Source organism: Staurois parvus, unplaced genomic scaffold (assembly GCF_062004578.1).
Source record: "Staurois parvus isolate SC_StPar_1 unplaced genomic scaffold, SC_StPar_1.0 ptg000779l, whole genome shotgun sequence".
Classification (NCBI taxonomy): domain Eukaryota; kingdom Metazoa; phylum Chordata; class Amphibia; order Anura; family Ranidae; genus Staurois; species Staurois parvus.
Window position 1 is genome coordinate 5256494 of NW_028318575.1, and position 16947 is coordinate 5273440.

Here is a 16947-nt window from a genome sequence, read left to right on the forward strand (position 1 = left end):
TGCGTTCTCCGGGACGTTTTGTATTGCGAACAATTCGTAAACTGAAACGTGGTTTCCCATAGGAATGCAATGAAAACCAATTAAACCGTTCCGGAGGTCTGAAAAAAGTAAAAAAAAGTATTTTATCTGTTCAAAACTCTTTATGAAGTGCACTTTAAAGGCACAAATATTGTGCAGGGACATGATTAAAAACAAATTTGTAAATGCATTGAAAACCAATGAATCCATTCCGGAGGTCAGAAAAAAGTCCAAAAAAGTTTTATCTGTTCAAAACTCTTTATAAAGTGCACTTTAAAGGGATAAATACTGTACAGGGACATGATTACAAATTAATTTGTAAATGCATTGAAAACCAATTAATCTGTTCTGGAGGACAGAAAAAAGTAAAAAAAAAAAAGATCTTATCTGTTCAAAACTCTTTATAAAGTGCACTTTAAAGGCACGGGGCCAGCGCTATAAACCTCCCAGGCGCAATGCATCCTGGGGAAACTTACTTCATATTGCGAAAAAATTCATAAACCGAGGCATTATGTTCAATGGATTTTCATTCATAAACCACAAATTACGTTAACCGAGGCGTTTGTAAACCGAGGTACGCCTGTACTTACCTTTTTTTCACCTGCTGTGGTCTCGGAGTGCTCAACAATGGGCTGGGGTCGATGACATCACCAGGGGCGGACTGACCATTTGGAAACTCAGGCACTGCCCTAGGGCATGGGGTCAGTAGGGGGCCCCATGAGATGCCCCTGGTACCTTTTTCATAGGCTTTTTTGAGTTTGGGCAAGGACACAGGGGCCCCATGATCCCCTATTGCCCGGGGGCCCCATGAGTTGTCAGTCCACCTCTGGACATCACCCATAAGCTTCCATGGCCCAGTCGTTGTCAGCACTCCCTACTCTCCCCTGCAGCAGCTGACACAATGAATCTGGAACTACAGTATCACATGACTGGACCAGAGCAGTTGAATAAAAGGTAAGTATGCAGATCTGTTTTTGCACATGGCAGGCAGGATAGGTAGGGGGAGGGGAACTTGTTTATAAATAGTTAATGTTAGGCTTGAATTCCACTTTAAGCAAATTCATTGCAAATTCTTACCTGCTTCTGTGAAAGCTGAGACTGGCCACTGCAGCAACTTTCCAAAAAAGACTACTAAGTGGGAGGGTCTGCCTGATGCCAGGTAGCCTCCCTAACGGTCTGATTATGTCAGTATTTCTGTACTCAAAGCGGTACATTTTTTTGCATGGAAATATGTATTTTTTTATTGTAGGCCTGTAATTTTTAGGAATAACTCACTGAAATCTGTCCGAACAAGAGTCTAGTAAACATCCCGGGTATGTTACAATTTGAAACACGAAATCATAAATTATAATTTCATAAATATAAAAAATAATAATTTAATAATAATAAATTTAATTCAATAATATAATGAAACCAAAAACACTGAAATGTGAAATATAGCGCCGAGTTCGCACATCACTGAGCAAAGTCGCAAAATCGTTTTCAGTGTCTGATGATGAATTTCCCCCACGAATCATTATCACTCAATTCTGCAAGTGGTTCTGATTTACTATCGCTGTTCTCTAGCCGGTCTAAAGGGACGCTTTTTGGACGCCATGGCCGTTTCTCAGTTTCCAGGCAGAAAGAACAGTAGAAATGCAGGCAGGGCGCAGAACAAAGCACTTGGGACAAAATGTATGTGAAATGGTTTGATATAGTAATGTTATACTATGTGATTTTAGTGTATTTAGTGAATGTCACTTTTTCACGTTTTTAAATTTCCCGCCAGTTCTGTCCCCCGTACGTCCCGATGTCGCAGGGAACGAAACCCGGAAGACGGATGCCGGCATCTGCTGGAGGACATTGCCGGGGACACTGTAGGAGGGACATCGCGGGAGCGAAGGACAAGGTAAGTGAAACAGGGATCCCGGAGCAACGCTGCAGTGTATTCCCGAGTGTAGCTCGGGGTTACCGCTTGTGGTGCTGAAACTTTACCCCGAGCTACACTCGGGAATACCGCCAGGGGGGTTAAAGGGTCGTTAAAAGAAATCCTGCATTTTGACATTCCCCCAGACGTCCAATATCCAGTGTCTCAACAATGATAAAAGGCTGTACCAAAAAGATGGACAATGCTGGGCATGCCTAAAATTTTACCTATAAACGTTATACTTTAAATTGGAACTAAACTGTATCTGAGCACCACAAACTGAAATTGCTATTTAATTAATTTTTAATATTCAAAGCAAACTCCACCATCCATCCATGTCTCCATGCTTTATTTTGTTGAGATATCACTTTGAAAACCACCCCCTAGCATTTCCAGCTGCAGCCATCTTGAGTAAGGGCAGATGATTCATGTAGCATTTACTCGCTGGAATCCATCTGCCCTTAGCTTAGGAATGCATGCTGGAGGGTGTACTTAGCTGAGGATGCCCCTCTTCCCATCCTCCAGCTAAAAGAAAATGCTCATGAAGACTTGGGATGTATGACATCATTTGACCTAGGCAAAAAACCAGGAAGCAATTGAAGAAAACAAACAGAAAGTTTAAAACAACTAAATATAATATACTTTACTATCCATTTACTACTGCTAGAAGAATTAGGCTCCATGCACACGGGGCATTTTAATAACACTGTAAATGTTCGCTGTGTAAAGTCACGTTAAAAATGCAAGATTTTTAGCATTTTTGCTTAAGCGTTTAGCCGCGTTTTGCCGTGTTTGTGGTTTTTTAGCTTTTTTTACCCTCAAAAAATATTTATTTGCTAAAAAAGATAAAAAATGCTGGTTTGCTGTGTTTTATCACTTTTTGCTGGGTTTTACTGCGTTTTTCAATGTTACGGCGTTATTACAGCTAAAAATCTCCTCTAGAAACCCACTAGTTCTGCTGGGTTTTTCCCAGCCAAAAAAACGCTGATTACAGTCTGTGCATGGACACATAGGATAACATGCTGGGGGGTTACTGACTGTAGAAAAAAACATCAAAAGCCAAAAACAGCCTCTGTAAAAACGTCCCGTGTGCATGAGGACTAATGCCCCGCACACACAATAAGAAAATCGTACGAAAAATTTAGCGGAACCAATGATCGAACGATTTTCTCTTCGTTGGTGAGCAGAATGTTTTAACCGCTATTAATCGATATTGTGAACGAAAAAGTCCGGTTGAACAACAGTGAAAAATGTTGTTTCGCATGCTAACGACCGATTTTCTATGCGGTGGTATGACAGTCGTACAAAAAAAAATCTATCAAGCGCTATCACGCATGAGCGGAAACAGAAGATGACCCAGATGTTTATGAACATGAACGAAAAATCCAAATGTTAAAAGTAGATTGGCGTAATGAGATGATGAAACCAGAATTCTGCAGATTATATTTTATGTATCACTATTTACATATATAGGGAATGTAATAAACAATATTATACTCATTGCTGGTAATCGTTGTGTATATCGCTCGTTCTGGTCGGAAGGGCGTGGCTTCAAGGTCACATGCACACCGCATCACTTCCACTTGCACAGATGCAACATATCATGGTGAATATCTATACTGATATGGACGGGGTAATGTGTTAGGAATGTAAGGACGCCCCATCGTTTGATGGAAATGAAAATTATCAACCTACAGAGGACTGAATTCAAAGACACCCCGAAAATCAAAGTGAAAAAATGATGCAGCAGGCTAGTCCATTTTGCTGAAATTTCATTGCAGTAACTCAGAATGGTCCTCAATAGTTTGTATGGCCCCCACGTGCTTGTATGCATGTCTGACAACGTCTGGGCATGCTCCTAATGAGATGATGGATGGTGTTGTGGGGTATTTCCTCCCAGATCTGGACCAAGGCATCACTGAGCTCCTAGACAGTCTGAGGTGCAACCTGTTGGTGTCGGATGGACCGAAACATGATATCCCAGAGGTGTTCTATAGGATTTAGGTCAGGTGAGAGTGGGGACCATTCAATGGTATCAATTCCTTCATCCTCCAGGAACTGCCTGCATACTCTCACCACATGAGACGGGGAATTGTCGTGCACCAGGAGGAACGCAGGACCCACTGCACCAGCGTAGGGTCCAGGGATGGACTGACAACTCATGGGGCCCCTGGGCAATAGGGGATCATGGGGCCCCTGTGTCCTTGCCCAAACTCAAAAAAGCCTATGAAAAAGGTACCAGGGGCATCTCATGGGGCCCCCTACTGACCCCAGGCCCTTGGGCAGTGCCCGAGTTTCCAAATGGTCAGTCCGCCCCTGTTCATATCTCTCCTTTTTCTTCTTTCCTCCAGACTGTACATATTGAGTTCCTATAGTCTCTCCTGATATTTTTTGTCCCTCAGACTTTCCACCGTTTTTATTGCCAGTCTCATTATTATTATTGTTTTTATTATTTTCTTCATTATTACTATTTTTTATTATGATTATTATTACCATTAACACTTGAAAATGTGATTTATAAAATAATGTTATTGTACTATATAAAGTAAAAGCACACTTAGCCCTCATCGTATGTCCATGATCTAGATTGCGGCGACATCCAGAGATTGTCAGTCATTTGTTACATTCTTACACATTTCATTCATAGTCAAGTCATTATTGCATTACATTGTCCATGTGCATCAGCATGTCTTATTTTTATACACTCAACCTTAGTAATTATGCACCTAAATATTAAGGTGGAATTGGCCACTGGTGCGCACCAGTGGGTTTCCAGCTACCATGGGCACCTTTACATCTGCATGAATAATATTCTGGTATGATGGTATTCAGAATGAATAATTACTTCCAAGTCCTGAATATTCATTATGAAATATTTTGTACTGTACTTAAATTGAGATACCAAAATAATGTCTGGGGCCTTGGCGAGATGTTCAATCATGGCTGCCAATGTCTTTGGCAGCGGCGTATTTACCGCAAGGCAAACAAGGCGTTTGTCTAGAGCGGCAATTTTCAGGGGGGGAGGTGGCACCGCTCCACGGAGGAAGGGACACAGGTGGCAGGGATGGGGACCTGGTGAGGCTCCACCATGGATACTGATGAAGCTGCGCACTGCTGGAGGATGTAAGCTTCCCGCATAAGGGAGACACAAGGAAGGAAGACACTGGGGATGGCTCTGGGGATGGCTGGCTGCTTTCCGGAAAGGTTAAGCTTAGTGCTTGACTAAGTCTCTCTCTCTGCGGGCGGGGCAGGGGAGGGGTAGTTGTCAGAGAGTTGTGGGGGCCGGGGGGGTGGTTGTTGGAGAGTGGTGGGGGATGGGAAGGTGTTTGTCGGAGAGTGGTGGGAGCCAGGGGGGTGGTTGTTGGAGAGTGGTGGGGGCTGAGGGGGGTGGTTGTCGGAGAGTGGTGGGGGCCGGGGGGTGGTTGTCGGAGAGTGGTGGGGGCTGAGGGGGGTGGTTGTCGGAGAGTGGTGGGGGCCGGGGGGGTGGTTGTCGGAGAGTGGTGGGGGCTGGGAGGGTGTTTGTCGGAGAGTGGTGGGAGCCAGGGGGGTGGTTGTTGGAGGGTGGTGGGGCTGATGGGGGTGGTTGTTAGAGAGTGGTGGGGGCCGGGGGGGGTGGTTGTCGGAGAGTGGTGGGGGCTGAGGGGGGTGGTTGTCGGAGAGTGGTGGGGGCCGGGGGGGTGGTTGTCGGAGAGTGGTGGGGGCTGGGAGGGTGTTTGTCGGAGAGTGGTGGGAGCCAGGGGGGTGGTTGTTGGAGAGTGGTGGGGGCTGAGGGGGGTGGTTGTCGGAGAGTGGTGGGGCCGGGGGGTGGTTGTCGGAGAGTGGTGGGGGCTGAGGGGGGTGGTTGTCGGAGAGTGGTGGTGGCCAGGGGGGTGGTTGTCGGAGAGTGGTGGGGGCTGGGAGGGTGTTTGTCAGAGAGGCCAGGGGGGTGGTTGTTGGAGAGTGGTGGGGGCTGGAGAGGGGTGGTTGTCGGAGAGTGGTGGGGGCTGAGGGGGGTGGTTGTCAGAGAGTGGTGGGGGCTGAGGGGGGTGGTTGTCGGAGAGTGGTGGGGGCTGGGGGGGGGGTGGTTGTTGGAGAGTGGTGGGGGCTGGAGGGGTTGCTGGTGGGTGTCCAATTTTAGTGTTGCCTAGGGCAGCACAAGAACTAGATACACTGCTGGTCTTTGGATTCAGATGTTCAAATCTGCATGGTGCCCCTAGAGGAGAAATGTGTTATCATTTCCTGTCCTGAAAGGAACTGAGAGTAAATCTCCCCAATGGTAGCAAAGACCACAAATAAAAACCTGATGGAGGTTCTATCTCTTCCCCACTATATACAGAACTAGATTTAGTTGCAGTTGGGTGTTTCTTTCATGTTGTTTCATTATTGTTGGAGCAGCTGCAGGTTTTTACCCTTGTGTTGATCCTATACTAATTGATATTAAACCCCCAAACAAAAAGGTAACATATTGCAGGTTATCAATCCTTAGCTGTGTTTTCTGCATTATTATTTTTTTTTAGGATTTTTTTCCTTTTTCACCTGGTGATCCTGCCAGTAGCACGCTTTCTGCCTTAGGTGTCTCCAGTCTGGATGGAGTAGCAACAGAGACACCTTTACCACTTGCCCTCCTGAGGATTTATCCCCCTTCCTGACCAGGCCATTTTTTGCAGTCATGCAACGCTGCACCCAATTTAAATTTAGGTCCTTTTTTCCCATGAATAGAGCTTTCTTTCGGTGGTATTTGATCGCCTGTGCATTTTTTATTCTTTGCGCTATAAAAACAGAAAGGTCAACAATTTTGAGAAAAAAGCAATATTTTTTACTTTTTGCTATTAAACATGTCCTGTAAAAAAATTTTAAAATCAAATTCCATCATAAATGTAGGCCAAAATGTATTCTGCTACATGTCTTTGCTAAAAAAAAAATCCCAATACGTGTAAATTAATTGATTTATGTGAAAGTTATAGCGTTTACAAACGGCGGTATAGATATTGGAATTTTGTTTAATTTTTACTAGCAATAGCAGTGATCAGCAACTTACAGAGGGACTGCAGCAGGCATTATGACACTGGGGGGAACTGACTTGGTGTCACTGACATCCCCAGTGACACCAATACAGTGATCAGTGCTAAAAAAAAGCACTGACACTGTATTAATGGCACTGAGCAGGAAGAGGTTAACATGAGGGGAGATTAAAGGGTTAACTGTGTGCTGTTTCACAGTAAGCTCTGTGTTTTTGCTTCACAGTAAGCGCACTGTTTTGGATGGCTGTGCTGTGCAGAGACATCCAAAGCAGTGTGCACGAGCTGATAGGGAGGAGAACTGTATTGTTTACATTCAGTTCTCCTTCCCATTGGAAATCCTCGGTAATCACCGTTCACCAGCGATAAATCACGGTCCGGGATGCGCACGCCCCTACCCGGAAATGCAAAATCATGTTTATGTATGTGATTTTGTGCACCCGTGACGCCCTGTAGCAATATTTCTGCTATATGGCGGTTGGGAAGTGGTTAATCAGTAGCATTGTTAGTCTGGGGTGAGGAGAGTGTTAGATATACTAGTGGATTTGGATACACTAACAAATTGAAGCCAAACTCCAACAATGCTTTCTAATCAGTTACTGCAACAGTTTATTTTTCATTTTGGGAAAATATTTTACATAAATGAATTAAAGCTGATCATTGTAAGCACTCTATCAATGGTAAATGGTCTGTCTCAACCCTTACTGCCACGTTTTCTGGATGTTGAAAAAGTTAAAAAATAAAAAGCTAAAGAAAAAAGAAAAATTAAATTAAAACGTGAAACGTTAAATTAAGTTGAAAAATAACAGACTTACTGGCAGGATCACCAGGTGAAAATAAAGGAAATCACATAAAAAAAATAAAATTAATGCAGACACCAAATCTAAGGATTGGTAAGCTGCAATATATTAAATTTTAGTTTTGGGGTTTAATACTGCTTTAATGTTACCAGCGCTGATATCAAATGTAGCAGATCAAATTATATTTTATTTAATTTTTTTACTGCATTAACTAAGCAGCCAGCTCCAGCCTCCTCTATGATAAGCCCGATCCAGCAGTAGCTCTCATGTCAGCCTTTGTTAAACACTTGCTGTAGCCCTTCTTTTATTTTTCTTTACTCTCTTTTTAATAAAATGTTATTTGGACATTCTTTACATTTAGATGTATTGCGCTCTTGTAAATCTCAGTCTCTTGTAAGAGAAAGAAAAACATAATAATCTTCAACGTGGCGGATTTGTGTAGCAGAAGAATACAATGCAGCTCCCTATTCTGAGTTTATCATAATGATCCCAGTTACCACTGAGCCATTCATTCTGACAAAAGCGACAAGAGACTCTTGTCTCAGTACTGAGTGTCCTTTGGTACAAAATGTAACTCAGCGGGACACATACATCTGAAACCTTTGACTAAAAATCACAATAAATACATAGAGTAAATCTATACATTTATGAGAAAGAGAGGGAGAGAGAGAAAGGAAGGAAGGAAGAAAGAAAGAAAGAAAGAAAGAAAGAAAGAAAGAAAGAAAGAAAGAAAGAAAGAAAGAAAGAAAGAAAGAAAGAAAGAAAGAAAGGAAGAAAAGAAAGGAAGGAAGGAAGGAAAAGAAGAAAAGAAAGGAAGAAAGGAAGGAAGAAAGGAAGGAAGGAAGGAAGGAAGGAAGGAAGGAAGGAAGGAAGAAAAGAAAGGAAGGAAGGAAGGAAGGAAGGAAGGAAGGAGGGAAGGAAGAAAGGAAGAAAGAAAGAAAGAAAGAGAGAAAAGAGAGAAAGAAAGAAAGAAAGAAAGAAAGAAAGAAAGAAAGAAAGAAAGAAAGAAAGAAAGAAAGAAAGAAAGGAAGGAAGGAAGGAAGAAAGGAAGAAAGGAAGAAAGAAAGAAAGAAAGAAAGAACGAAAGAGAAAGAAAGGAAGGAAGGAAGGAAGGAAGGAAGAAAGAAAGAAAGAAAGAAAGAAAGAAAGAAAGAAAGGAAGGAAGAAAAGAAAGGAAGGAAGGAAAGAAGAAAGAAAGGAAGAAAGGAAGGAAGAAAGGAAGGAAGGAAGAAAAGAAAGGAAGGAAGGAAGGAAGGAAGGAGGGAAGGAAGAAAGGAAGAAAGAAAGAAAGAGAGAAAGAGAGAAAGAAAGAAAGAAAGAAAGAAAGAAAGAAAGAAAGAAAGAAAGAAAGAAGAAAGGAAGGAAGGAAGGAAGGAAGAAAGGAAGAAATAAGAAAGAAAGAAAGAGAAAGAAAGGAAGGAAGGAAGGAAGGAAGGAAGGAAGGAAGGAAGGAAGAAAGGAAGGAAGGAAGGAAGGAAGGAAGGAAGGAAGGAAGGAAGGAAGGAAGGAAGGAAGAAAAGAAAGGAAGGAAGAAAAAAAGAGAGAAAGAGAGAGAAAGAAAGAAAGAAAGAAAGAAAGAAAGAAAGAAAGAAAGAAAGAAAGAAGAAAGAAAGAAAGAAAGAAAGAAAGAAAGAAAGAAAGGAAGGAAGGAAGGAAGGAAGATAAGGAAGGAAGGAAGGAGGGAGGGAAGGAAGAAAGGAAGAAAAAATAAAGAAAGAGAAAGAGAGAAAGAAATAAAGAAAGAAAGAAAGAAAGAAAGAGAGAGAAAGAGAGAGAAAGAAAGAAAGAAAGAAAGAAAGAAAGAAAGAAAGAAAGAAAGAAAGAAAGAAAGAGAAAAGGTTGGAGGAAATAAAGGAATCTTTATTTAAATGTATTTCACATGGAATTCAGTTAGTCAAATAACATTTATTTCACAAGGTGAACGAGTATTTAAAAATAAAAACAAAAACAAACAAACAAAAAAACAACAACAGAGCATTCAAAGTGAAAAATGTGTGCAATTAAAATGTGTAATTAAAGTGTATTTAAAGCCCAAAGTGTTTTTTGTTTTGGATAGAATGGTGATTTTTTTAAAACATGACAATGGTGTTACCATTCTGTACTCTATCAAAAACTATAACTTTACATAAACTTTAAAATGCGAAAGAAAGAAAGAAAGAAAGAAAAGAATAGAATAGAATAGGAGAGAGGAGGGAAGAAGAGGTAAGGCAATAGGGAAGGAGGGGAGGAGAGGAGAGGAGTGGAGAATGGATTAGAGTGATGGGTGGAAGGAGGAGAGAGATGAGTAGAATGATCAGGGGAGAAGAGGTCAGAGGGGAGAAGTGCAGAGAAAAATGAGGAGACAGATGGGGAGATGAGAAGATGGAAAGAAGAGAAGAGACAAGATGGGAGGAGAGCAGAGGAGAAGAGAGTTGGGGAAGAAAGAGTGGAGACAGGAGGAGATGAGATGAGGAGGAAGGAGCAGAGAAGAGACAAAAGCTGAGGAGAGTATACAGGAGACAGGAAGAAAGATGAGATGAGGAAAGGGGAGGAGAGAGAAGGTGAGCAGAGACAAGAAACAAGAGGGTGGACAAGAGAGAGCAAATAGGAGAGACAATGAGGCGAGAGAGGAGGAGCGAGGAGATAAGAGATGAGGAGAGTGTCGAGGAAAGGAGAAAGGAGAGGAGAAGAGGAGAAAGGTGAGGAGAAAGGAAAGGAGAAGAGGTGAAAGGAGAGATGAGAGTAAGTGAGGAAATGAGGGGAGAGAGGAGATGGAAGATAAAGTGAGGGTAAGGGTGAGGAAACACGGGGGGAAGAATGGGGAGAGGAGAGGAGATGAGCTGAGGGTAGAGAAGGGCATAAAATGGGAAAGGAGAGTAAAGACAAGACAAAGAGATAAGAGATAAGGAGAAGACAGAGATGGGAAGAAGTGAGGAAAGGAGAGGAAGAGAGATTAGATGAAAGATAAAGTGGGGGTAAGGGTGAGGAAATAGGAGGGGAAGAAAGGGGAGAGGAGAGAGGAGGGGAGATGAGCTGAGGGGAGAGAAGGACAGAAAATGGGAGGGGGAAACTAGGTGAGAGGAGAGATGAGAAGACATGAGGAAAGGAAAGGAGAGGATAAAGAGAGGGTAGGGCAGAGGAGATGGGAGTGAAGATGTGATGAGGAGATAAGAGTTGAGGAGTGGAGAGGAGATGGGAGTGAAGACAAGATGAGGAGATAAGACATAAGGAGAGGAGAAGACAGAGATGGGAAGAAGTGAGGAAAGGAGTAGAGGAGAGATGAGATGGAGGATAAGGTGGGGGTAAGGGTGAGGAAAGGGTAAGGGAAGAAGGAGATGAGAGGAGAGATGAGAAGAAATGAGGAAAGAAGAAAAGAGAAGAGAAGAGAGGTGAGGAGAAGGCAGAGATGGGAAAAAGTGAGTAAAGGAGAGGAGGAGAGATGAGATGAAGGAGAGGGTAAAGGAAAGGGAATGGGAATGGGAGAGGGGAGAGGAGAAGAGAGGAAATGGTGGAAATGGTGGATAATTTACAAGGTAGTTCCCTCCACCAGTGGGTTTGTGTATGACGGGGTAAACAGTGCAAAATTGCACCAGGGAGCCGGGCATTTTACCAGAGCAGGTTACGTCACCACCCCACCGCACAGCCCAGCTTCACTCTGCTACTTTTATTCTATGTAAATTTGATGAGCACTCGGATGCTTTGTTTTATGTAATTGCAGCAGGTAAGCGGCATACTTGAAACATAAGTGCTTTTGGAGAGTAGAGCTTTTCAACAAAGACTCTGGGAATCAGGACGCACTCTGATATTTTTTTAAATGTGAACAAAAGGCAAAAGATCCTGACCAGTCTACTACCCCGTCTCCATGGTAACTAATAATGAGCACCTCAATAAACCAGATAGGAATGACTTAAATCCATACAACGGTTCCAGCTGTATATAAACGTCAATAACCTTTTCTATATGTGTCTGTTTTGCAATTTTTTTTCTTAAAAATTAATATCATACCTAATACACTACAGCCTCCACAATATATTAAATGAAATATATATATATATATATATATATATATATATATAGTATCTCCCAGAAGTGAGTCCACCCCTCACATTTTTGTAAATATTTGATTCTCTCTTTTCATGTGACAACACTGAAGAAATGACACTTTGCTACAATGTGACGTAGTCAGTGTACAGCTTGTATAACATGGAAATTTGCTGTTCCCTCAAAATAACTCAACACACAGCCATTAATGTCTAAACCGCTGGCAACAAAAGTGAGTCCACCCCTAAGTGACAAGGTCCAAATTGGGCCCAAAGTGAAAATATTTTGTGTGGCCACCATTTATTTCCAGCACTGCCTTAACCCTCTTGGGCATGGAGTTCACCAGAGCTTCACAGGTTGCCACTGAAGTCCTCTTCCACTCCTCCATGACGACATCACGGAGCTGGTGGATGTTAGAGACCTTGCACTCCTCCACCTTCCGTTTGAGGATGCCCCACAGATGCTCAATAGGGTTTAGGTCTGGAGACATGCTTGGCCAGTCCATCACCTTTACCCTCAGTTTCTTTAGCAAGGTAGCGGTTGTCTTGGAGGTGTGTTTGGGGTCATTATGTTGGAATACTGCCCTGCGGCTCAGTCTCTGAAGGGAGGGGATCATGCTCTGCTTCAGTATGTCACAGTACATGTTGGCATTTATGGTTCCCTCAATGAACTGTAGCTCCCCAGTAATGGCAGCACTCATGCAGCCCCAGACCATGACACTCCCACCACCATGCTTGACTGTAGGCAAGACACACTTTGTACTCCTCACATGGTTGCCGCCACACACGCTTGACTCCATCTGAACCAAATCAGTTTATCTTGGTGTCATCAGACCACAGGACATGGTTCCAGCAATCCATGTCCTTAGTCTGCTTGTCTTCAGTAAACTGTTTGCGGGCTTTCTTGTGCATCATCTTTAGAAGAGGCTTCCTTCTGGAACGACAGCCATGTAGACCAATTTTATGCAGCGTGTGGCAAATGGTCTGAGCACTGACAGGCTGACCCCCCACCCCTTCAACCTCAGCAGCAATGCTGGCAGCACTCATACGCCTATTTCCTAAAGACAACCTCTAGATATGACGCTGAGCATGTGCACTCAACTTCTTTGGTGGACCATGGTGAGGCCTGTTCTGAGTGGAGCCTGTCCTGTTAAACCACTGTATGGGCTTGGCCACCGTGCCGCAGCTCAGTTTCAGGATCTTGGCAATCTTCTTACAATCTAGGCCATCTTTTTGTAGAGCAACAATTCTTTTTTTCAGATCCTTAGAGAGTTCTTTGCCATGAGGTGCCATGTTGAACTTCCAGTGACCAGTATGAGAGAGTGAGAGTGATAACACCAAATTTAACACACCTTCTCCCCATTCACACCTGAGACCTTGGAACCGGGGTGGACTGACATCACATGGGGCTCCTAGGCAATAGGGGATCATGGGGCCCCTGTGTCCTTGCCCAAACTCAAAAAACCTATGAAAAATGTACCAGGGGCATCTCATGGGGCCCTCTACTGACCCCGGGCCCTCGGGCAGTGCCCGAGTTTCCAAATGGTCAGTCCGCCCCTGCTTGTAACACTAATGAGTCACATGACACCTGGGAGGGAAAATGGCTAATTGGGCCCAATTTGGACCTTGTCACTTAGGGGTGGACTCACTTTTGTTGCCAGCGGTTTAGATATTAATGGCTGTGTGTTGTTATTTTGAGGGGGCAGCAAATTTACATGTTATACAAGCTGTACACTGACTACGTCACATTGTAGCAAAGTGTCATTTCTTCAGTGTTGTCACATGAAAAGATAGAATAAAATATTTACAAAAATGTGAGGGGTGGACTCACTTCTGTGAGATACTGTATATATATATATATATATATATATATATGTATATATATATATATATATATATATATATATATATACATATACTTCATTTAATATTTTGTGGAGGCTGTAGTGTATTAGGTATGATATTAATTTTTAAGAAGAGAAATTGCAAAACAGACACATATAGAACAGGTTATTGACGTTTATATACAGCAGGAACCGTTGTATGGATTTAAGTCATTCCTATCTGGTTTACAAAAATGTGAGGGGTGGACTCACCTCTGTGAGATACTGTGTATATATATATATATATATATATATATATACACAGTTCCCCTTCGTTTTTTGTTCGGGATGCTGGCACAAAGTAGAAACTTAGGTAGCCTCTATTTAATAAATTATATATATATATATGTATATCTTAAAATGGTATGTATGTATGTATATACTGTATATATAACTAGTTAAATAAAGTCTATATAAGTTTCTACTTTGTGCCAGCATCCCAAGCAAAAAACTAACAGCAAGGGGTCAAGGGATTTTCAGGGCACTAAACATTAATCAATAATCATGTTGGAAACCTGTTAAGTGTATTCCTTATTTTTATTGCACAAATAATTTTCAAAGACATAAAGGGTTTTTTGCATATAGCAGCATTCCATGCTTCACAACTACACAATAAAATCAGCTATTACATTCACCTCTTAATACCAAATAGCCCAATATTCCTGTCTGTATATGTTATTCAGAAAACCATATAGGAAATAGCTCAATATTTATGTAAAAATTCAATCATTTAGGTTACTCTCTCATTTTACAATCCAAACAGGAAAAAATGTTGATTGGATTAATTGGATTGTTGAATTGATTGGACTGTACAATTGGATTGTTAAAACATCTCTCCGCATTTCTTAGGCCAAAGGTCTACTTCCTCAGGGGATACGTGGGAGGTATTGATCTACAAATACACAAATAATTAAAATTAGTACTAAACATCAATTATAAAATGTAATTGATGTTTGATACTAATTTGAATTATTTGTGTAATTGTAGATCAACGCCATACGCTTATACACTTATCTCCTGAGGAAGTAGACCTTTGGACTAAGAATTACGTAGAGTTTATGTTTGTGTAATAAAAATATGGAATACTTATAACATTTTTGTAACATGTGTATTGATTAATGTTAGTGCCCTGATAACCTCTTTGTTCTTTCTAGTGGGTTGTTATTACTTCATACGCTATGTAACAATGCATTTTTATTTATTTATTCATTTTTTTGTTCTGTAGGTAAAAGGACACATTTTATTTATCAGCAATAATTTTAATAGTTGATTCAAATTTATGTTACTTGTCCTTCATAAATGTGTATCAATAGTAGAATTTTTGAATATTTTAAAATATTTCTATATTTACCACTTGCAGCCAGCAGTGGTCAAGCGCCAAACAAAAGTAACAACGTTCACCTATTTTACAATTGTGTATTCAAATAAACTTTAAAACGCAGCAAGATTTGATTATATACAGTACTCCCCTTCCTCTCTCCTACAAGAAAGTTATACACAGGGTTCTTAATTGCATGCTCAATATTCAAATCGAGTGCCATGGATGTACATTTTATTAAATTGTATACAAATATTAATCTAATTATATGACTGCATTCATTGTGTCTTTTATATCTTTCTGGATTTTTTTTGGGTAGTTTGTAAATGGGACCTGAGGGTTACCGAAGTTCCTATCAACTTTCCTGGACTTAGTCTTGTGCAAAAAAAGCCATAACTTGTGTACTATTACCTTTATTTCATTTTATTATTTTAGTTTTTTGTGCCTTTTACATCTGTCTAAATTTCAGTTGTAATTTTTTTTTTTGTGGTTTATAAATGGGACCTGAATTTTACAGAAGCTCCTTTCAACTTTCCAGGACCAATTCTTCTGCCAAAAAAAGCCCTCATTAGTATACCACGTCATTGATTTTTTAAAGTTTTTTTTTGGAGTGTCTTCTATATCTATTTAGATTTATGCTTTAATTTTTTTTTTGGATGGTTTGTAAATGGGACCTGCGGATTACAGGAGCTCTTTTTAACTATCGTGGACCAGCTCTTGTGCCCAAAAAAAGTCCTCATGTGTACTGTTTTGATTTTATTTATTTTACTTTTTTTTTTCTTGTGTTGTTTATATCTCTTTAGATTTCAGCTTTAATTTTTTGATGGTTTGTAAATGGGGCCTAAGGGTTATAGAAGCTTTTTTCAACTTTGCTGGACATGCTCTTGTGCAAAAAATCCCTGGTCTGTGTACTATTGCTTTGATTTTTTTTATTTTAGTGTGTCGTGTCTTTTATATCTGTCTAGATTTCAGCTTAATTTTTTTTGGTGGTTTGTAAAATTTGTAAAAATGAGGGTTACAGAAGCGCCTTTCATCTATCCTAGACCAAACAAAACCCTCATTAGCCTTATTACTGTATGTATTTTTTTTTTTTTTTTTTTTTGCAGAAAGAAAAAAGTAGACAGTGAAAAAAATAAATAAAAATTTTAAAACATTTAACTAAACAGTACACAAATAACAATCAAATGCAAAAAGGGGAAAACACAAATATAAAGAACACTAATACCCCTAAACTAAATAAAATGTAATACCCTATACAACAACTTCCCACAAAAAAACTCACAACCGCTAAATAATGGTATTAAATTTTCTTTTTTTTTTTTGCAATGAAATTTTACCTAAGGTTTAATGAAACTTTGCCATAGTGAAATCAATAATTTTACTGCAAAATAAATGTAATCAAAATAACTCTACTTGTTCCTTTCAGTGACATTTAACTGCTGTTCGAGGAATACCTTGGTAGCTATAGAAATACCCCTCATTCTTTTTTCTGTTACACAAGTGGAGCCATTTCAGAAAAAGAAAATATTCCTCCTCTTACAGAATTTTCAGGTGTATTTTTTCTGTCTTCTGTCAGAGAAATTGATGGTGAGCAGAGGATAAATCAAGGGTATTGAATATCTTAGCATCCTTTAAGCCACTCAACATCTCATTTGTGTTTGAAAACAAACGACAATCCATTTCGGTTATTTAAATTCAAGTATCTCAAATCAAGAATAATCAGATACGGCCATTTCTCATGTAATCACAGCAGCTGCAACGCCGAGGCTTAAAGTGAATCCAACTTCAGAATTTTTTGTTTCACTATTTTATTTCTCAGTTATAAATATAAAATGATATGTTTATAAACCTATTTTCTCTAGGATTAATTTTTCTTGATAGGAATATTTTGGCCATACTGTATATGCTCATATTTTTAAGATTTAAATGATTTTCAGGTTTTGGGGACACCCTACCAAAACCAATTAATTGCTTGATAGATGGTGCTGGAACCTCAGGTAGATACA

The 16947-nt window shown here is 40.6% G+C and overlaps 1 protein-coding gene across 1 annotated transcript in view; it reads right to left on the reverse strand.

Moving 5' to 3' along the window:
* NXPH1 (neurexophilin 1) overlaps nucleotides 1–16947 on the reverse strand; it is a 450681-nt gene that overhangs the window by 106459 nt on the left and 327275 nt on the right. The gene's annotated exons all lie outside the window — the stretch shown is intronic.